Source organism: Macadamia integrifolia, unplaced genomic scaffold (assembly GCF_013358625.1).
Source record: "Macadamia integrifolia cultivar HAES 741 unplaced genomic scaffold, SCU_Mint_v3 scaffold2000, whole genome shotgun sequence".
Lineage (NCBI taxonomy): Eukaryota > Viridiplantae > Streptophyta > Magnoliopsida > Proteales > Proteaceae > Macadamia > Macadamia integrifolia.
This window is the reverse complement of record NW_024868459.1, coordinates 54404-62105: the sequence shown is the minus strand read 5'-3', so window position 1 is coordinate 62105 and position 7702 is coordinate 54404.

Sequence of the window (7702 nt, the reverse complement as noted above, 5' to 3'; positions counted from 1 at the left end):
TGTGTATGTGGAGACTGGGGTGCAATGTGGCCAACGGTTGGTGCCGTCGGCACTGTATTCTCAGGGTGAGTGTGTGTGGGTGTGTATGTGGAGATTGGGGTGTAGGGTGGCCAACGATTGGTGTCGATGGCATTACATGCTCAGGGTGAGTGTGTGTGTGATTATGTGGAGACTGGGGTGTAGGGTGGCCAACGGTTGGTGCTGACGGCACTATATGACTAGGATGTGTGATTGAAATGTGTTGTGGCATATTAAAATGCATTGGGCTAGGATAACCACCTTGGTGCTATAACCATTGCTAATAGGGGTTGACATATTGGCTAATCCTTTCATCCGACAGTCCAAGGATGGGACGATTTCTAGTGACTGAGGTGCGTAGATGCCAGCATCGTGATAAACCCACATGCAATGTTAGATTTGGTGATTGGTATACCCTACATGCGATGTTGGATTCAATGTAGTGGTATTATGGGAGGGTTATTAATAGGGTTTGCTGGGTAATGATGTGGTTCTAGAACCAACATGCTCCTAACCCACAACTAGCTTGTATCCTTGGGGATTGATAATGTACATTGATGACCGAGGATAACACCTATGTTGTAGTGCACTTATACCCCCTTTGGACTTAGAAATTTATTGCTTAGAATTATTTGATAATAAAAGGATCATGTCATTGCATTCATATAATTGCATTCATATTGATGTGGTTGGGCATGAATATTTATATTATTGTATTTTTCTTAGATTGTTATTAATGCTTGTGTGTGTGTGTTATCTCTCACTGGGCTTCATGGAAGCTCACCCCTAATGTTGGCCCCTTGTTAGATGTTCATTTAGGAAACCCTTCGAAAACTATGGCTAAGGATCTGACTCTTTACGTAGGTGACCTCTGGGATGAGGTCACGCATGAGGATGGATGCATGTGCAATGACTATGCATATGGAAGCAAGCTAAAGATGGGAGTATCATCTTCCATTTTTTATTCTTTTTGTACGTATCAGATTTAGCCCTATGGGGCATTACTGAAATTATAATCCAAATGTGAAAACATTCTTTTTATGTAATTATGGTAAATATCAATAAAAATCACCAGTTGATATATTTTATTTATATTATAAGTATGTGATTTTAGAATCATTTCATAATCTTATGAACTTAAAGTACTACGTCGTGGATCCTAGATGGATTATGGACACGTGTGTGTGTCCATGTCATCAGCCTCAAAATGAGTGGAGGCGGGGTGTGACACCATGAGAGTAGAACTATGGGAGTGTGGAGAGAGAGAGAACCACAGGAAATAAGAGGAAAGAGGAGTGTAGGAGAGATAGAGATAAGAGAAGAGAGAGACTTGAGGGAGTAGAGATAGAGTTCTAGGGGAATAGGAGAAGGGGGATTGTGGGCTATAAAAGAAAGAAATAAAGAAAGAAGGGAAGAAAGCAGAATCGTGAGAAGGAAAGGAAGAAAAGAAGAAAGGGGGAAAGAAAGGAAGAAGGAGAATTTTGGTGCCTACCTCACTATTTTTCTGCTGACTTCAGGTAATAAACTTCCTCTTATCCTAAGTTTGAGTTACTAGGTTCTTCTTTTAGGTCCCAATATGGGTCTTCTCCTAAGTTTCAGATGTTGGTATCTTCATATGGTATCAAATCTAATATTCTTTTTGAGACCCCAATATGGGACCCAAATCAAATATTTAGTTAGACTTGTGAACCAATATTTAGGGTTTTTCCTAATTGTTTTTTGGGTTTTGTTTTAGGGTTGGGGTTTTCTTGGAACCCATTAGGATTTTCTCTGGACCCAATTTGAGATCCAAACCATGTGACCCAAACCTAATATTATTTCATATCAAGAGGACTAGGATTCAATTCATATGAACCAAATATAATATTCTTTATGGGGCCCAAATCTGGGGCAAGATAGTCATTAATATAGGATATTACTAATTTCAGATTGGGACCTCCTAGACACTTGGGACTCAAAGGGGAGATAACACTTTTGCAAATGGAGGTAACTAGAGTTGTAGTAAGTTTACACCAAAGTGTATGCTATGACTTAATGGGCTATTGAAGGTTGTAATTGAGTGATATTCATATGTGGCTTGTGCTATGTGCTAGATATTAAATTATACTGAAAGTGATTTTTAGTCAACATTGATGTTGTTTTAAGAACTCTTTATAAAATCTTGATTGGTGTTTTTATTATTGTGACTAAATGTGATTTTGTGAGAAAGTGAACCTGTGAAAGTGTGAGAGGGGTGGACTGCTCCATATTGGACCAGAGAGGGGTGTCCCGTTGAGCCGCGGGACTTATACCCACTATGCACAGTGGTGTAGATTTAGCCACAGAGAGGATGATGATAGTGTGTGTGATTGTGTGATTTGTGGGGGCTGAGTTTCTCTCTCATATCCTGAAATGGTAGTATCTCACTTCCCCCAATGCCAACTAAGTGTGAAAATGGGATTTTTACAAATGGTTGTGTTTAAACATAAAGATAATTTTAAAAATAAAAGTAATCATTTTGAATCATTGTATGTGGTTTGTTGTTTTTGCGATGTTCTCTTAGTACATTCTATCTTCCTGGGGTATGAGCTCACTCCATTAAATATGACATTTCAGACGAGTAGATTCGTGGTATGAGAGGTAGCATGTTTGAGGGTGACCTGAAGCTTTCTATTAGTTATTTTACTTTAGTAGATGATTGTAGTAGGATGTTGTTTCATGTAAACTCTGACAAAGTGTTTTTTTTTTATTTTGGGAACACACCTTAGAATGCCACCAGTAAGTATGGTTTGGGATATTTTATCTTTGAGTAGTTGTTTTATTTTATTGACGCTTGAATTTTTATAAGTTCTCATTTGTCTGGTTTTTGGTGAATATTTTGGATCATTTGATCATTGCCTACGAGGGTTGTACCTTACCTGTATCATGGTTTGGGTTATGACAAGGTGAGCATGGCTGGAGAGAGGTTATGGCTGGGCCCAGAATGATGAGCCAAGGAAGCAAAAGAGGAAGGAGCGGACTGGTGGACAAAAGAAGTGGAGGAGCTGGGCTTGTGGGATAGGCTAAAGAGAAAGGGGAGAGAAGTTAACCACGTTAGAAGGTTGAAGGGGGAGGAGGTAAGTCTAAAGAAGATTCGAGAGGATAGTGTAGAGAGGTTTCCAAAGGACAATAGATAGAGGGTACCAGGGAAAGGGGACTAGGGCAGGAGGAAGAAGTGGAAGGGAGAGGAAGACATACCAGGATGTCGATGCTAGGAGATCGGCAGTGGTTAGAGACAAGACGCGAAGATAACTCACCCTTCTCTTTATCACTTGAAGACGAGGAGAGTAAAGCTGCAAATCGATTGTGATCGCTAGGTAAAGGGGATGTGTTTAAAGGGCCAATGGATGTCGGTCGAGTAGTGGGATCATCGAGTTACCTAGGGAAGGACATTTGACTTTGGTGCCGACGAGACGGTTGGACTTCCTTCCAAGATCAGGCATGAGAGTATGATTCTCGACAATCAGATGAGCTTTAATATGTTGAGAGCCTTCAGTAGCGGCAGCGGTGGACTTGGGGGCACAGGCCGAGGTAAAATGGCCAAACCACTTGAAGATTGAAGATTGTAGATTGGTGAGGGATCCATTCATAGAGAACTAGTTGGGTAAAGGAGAACCCCTTATCGATGGATATGGTCATAGACTTCAGCGGTATTTCATTAGTCGATAGCTCTAAGAAATTACAAGACTATCCATGATGTGCGTTTGAAGATCCGAGTAAAGAGGCTTCCCAATGAGTGATCCCACAGTGCTCAGACCCTAGGGACACCAGAAGTGCAAAGGGAGGTTTGGGAGAGTGACCCAGATTGGCAGAACCTTGAAATCAATTTTGCTTAGACTAGTGAATTGGTCCCAGAGCCATAAAAATATAGGATTTTTTCCATCCAGCCAAGGCCTCCTTCAAAAGCAAACTTTGAGCCTTTTTCATCAAAGAACTTGAAAATGAATAACCCGCTGTCAAAAATATAAGTCGAGAGAAAGTACCATTGATCTTCCACTGATTCAAGAGTGAAGCTTTGACTATCGGGAAGGATGGCCAGCTACCTAGGAAATAGCCAATCAAACAGTGTTTCCATTTAACAATCTCAGGTTCCAACAAAATAATGGGGCAAACACCCACCTTGTGGTCTTATATGATGGAGAACGAATAACAGGGGATGTCCATTGTGGGAAGGGTGGGAGGGAGAAGCAATAACCGATGACAAGATTTGGGAGGGAGAGAAGGAGAAGAGGAGGGGAAGGTGAAAGTAGGTAGAGGAGGGGGAGAAGGGAGGGTAGGAGCGGGAGGAGGCTCAGTCATAGGGTTTCTAACGACAGAGGCTATCGAAGAGGGAGAATGTATGAGGAGGTTAGATGGAAGAGGAGGAGGGGGGTCAAACCAAACGAGAGATTTTTTTTGTCGATATTTTTAGTCCTTTGCCATGTCTTAAAACAAACCTTCTTGGACTTGATGGCTACTTGCACTTGCACTTCTTTATTCCACTATCACATCTCTCTAGGGGTCTGATGACTTCCTTTTGCCTCCCCTATTACATCTTTAGCAACCCACTTTGTCACACCTCACCTCCTCTAAGCTAGTGTATGCGGCACTAGATACCCATATCCAGTCAGCTTAACCCTCCAGGATCACAGATACAATACCCCAATCCGTAAATGCCCCAAAATCACCACTAAAATCAGTGTACATGTATAAGATTTATAAACTTTATGCTACTACTGGTGATTCACTAAGTGATAATTACCATATACCAAAATTCATTTGAATTCCGAGGCCAGGTATTACAAGATTATAAATAATACATAAGAATAAATAACTGAAAATAAAGAAGTCATGTCCATCCACACAGTGTCTCACTGACACAAGCCTTACCATTGCCACCGAAGTCCCAAGCATGCCTCTGCACTGGTTCCACCATCTAAAAAGGGTGCAACAAATGGGGTGAACTTCCACGAAGCCCAGTGAGGGGTAACACACACACAAGCAATCATAACAATCCAAGAAGATGTAATAGTATAAATATTCATGCCCAACCATATCAATATGAATCCAATTATATGAATGCAATGACATGATCCATTTATTATCAAACAATTCTAAGCAACAATTTCTATGTCCAAAGGGGGTATAAGTGCTACTGTAACATAGGTGTTATCCCCAGTCATAAATGTACGTTATCAGTCCCCTGGGATACAAGCTAGTTGCGAGTAAGAAGCGTGCCAGTTCCTGAACCACATTGTTACCCAGCAAACCCCTATTAATAACCCTCCCATAATACCACTACATCGAAATCCAACATCGCATGTAGGGTATACCCATCACTGAATCAAACATCGCGTGAGGGTCTATCACAATGTTGGCATCTGCACACCTCAATCACCAAAAATCGTCCCTAACCATGGACCGTCAGATGAAAGGATTAGCCAATACATAAACTTCTATTGGCAAAGGTTGTAGCACCAGGGTGGTTATCCTAGCCAAATGCATTCTAATATGTCACAACACAATTCAATCACACACACACACACACACCTTGAGCATGTAGTGCTGCCGGCACCAACCGTTGGCCACCCTGCACCCCAGTCACACTCACCCTGAGCGTGCAGTGCCACCGGCACCAACTGTTGGTGACCCTGCACCCCAGTCATATACACACACACACCCTGAGCATGCAGTGCCGTCAACACCAACCGTTGGCCCCCCTGCACCCCAGACACACACACACACCCTGAGCATGTACTGCCGTCGGCACCAACCGTTGGCCACCCTGCACCCCAGTCACACACACACACACACACATGCACAACCATAATCCACATTCTCATGCCACATCAACACTTCCTACAAGGAACAAGATAATAATATGGAAAATGATATGATTCCTCTAGATATGAGATATGATGCAAGCATTCCATAAAACATACAAAATCCCCTCACCTCGAGTTCTAGACGGTGGTAGATAGTTAATAGTTTCATGTTGCGTGCTCCCGTCACTTCTTGGTTCCACTCCTAGGACACATAATGTTTTTAGGTTATTTGGTTATCCATAGGGGAGTGGGACCCTAGGACCCGTGCCCTAATAAAAGGACTAAAAGTTAGCTTTCAAATAGTTCATCGATGGATGCTCACCGGTGGATAATCATCCATCGGTGAGTTCACTGGTGGACAAATCCGAAAGGGATGCAAATCTTACAACATTTTCACCGGTGGATGATCCCTGCTTTCACCGGCTGGCCGGTGACCATTAGCCGGTGAAGTTGAAATCGGGGTTTTCTTGCCCAGATCAGCCCCATAGAACTTGTGGCCCCTTTGTCTGATGGTGTGAGTGTGTGTGGTTTCGAGTGTAGTGCCATTTCCAACTCCATTTCTCCCTCTTTTGTATGGTTTACAACTTAGGTTTTGTGATTTTAGGGTGGGCTTGCATGTAGGTTATACACACACACATCACCTAGCTTGAGTTTAGTGTAATTGGTGGGTTAATTTACATAGAGTCATAAGATAGACTTAAATCCCCATTTTTCAAGTTTAGGTTAACCTAAATTGAGGAATATCGGTTGGGGGGATCATGTAGTGACCATCAATTGTTTGTGTGATCACTCAAATCCATTATTCATGTGTTTAATTTTATTTTTCCCAACCTAATTTTGGGTTTGGGATAACTAGTTGTAGAGGACTTGGAAAATTCCCAAATCTTAGGGTTTTGGGTTGCCAAATTTGGGGCTTTTAATGTAAGATGCCTTCACACTCAATGGTGAATGATTAGCTTGCTTGATTAGGTCCCTTGCACCAAAATCCCCCATTCAATTTATAGATTGGGTATGTGGGTAGAGGGATTTCGATTAGGACTTTTCCCCAACCTAGCCTAGGTCAAGAATGGGGTATGAGAGAGAGAGAGAGAATTATCTAAATGATAGAGAAAGGAACTTACCTTCAATGGTAGGTGCTCCCTTTGCTTCCCTCTTCTTCCTCTTCCTTTGCCTTCCTTCTCCTCCTCCTTCTTCTTTCGCCCTTTCCTTGTTTCTATTTTGGTAGGAGAAGAAATGAATGGTAAGAGTCCTATTTATAGCCACTTATGTCCCATTAAGGGCTGTTTGGGGAATTAATGAGTTTTTACCCAATACCGAGTTATTCTATTATTTGGCACTAACGGGCCCACCTTAGGGTGTCCAGATACGTTAATCTATTCCCTAATAGGTTGTCCCAATTATTGGGGGTGGTTTGATGTGCACGGGTGCGAAGACCCGGGTACCATGGAAAAATAACTTGATTTTGGCCAGTATTCTCACCGGAGGGTGTTCACCGGTGGACGCTCCATTAGCCGGTGACCATCATCCAATGAAGGCTAAACTGGTCACCCTTGTGAGGAAATTGGTCCTTAAGTTGAGTGGGGCCTTCTCAAGGTGTTTTCGGTGTTTGGGCTCCACCTCTTGGTACATTTCACTAACAAGGTTTGGGGAAATTCTCTTCAATGGTAGAGTACATACATTAACTCCTTCAATGGTTTGTAGTCCTTCCATGTAATGGGCCAGTAAATCAACAAGTTACTAGTGGTTGTCACCTGGTTGCATCACCTAGGTCCAAAAGTTGAAATTAGCTCGGGTTTTGGGGCAAGGGTGTAACACTCATAATACAAGTCATCATCTCGTTCCACAACACATTGGAGTTTCCC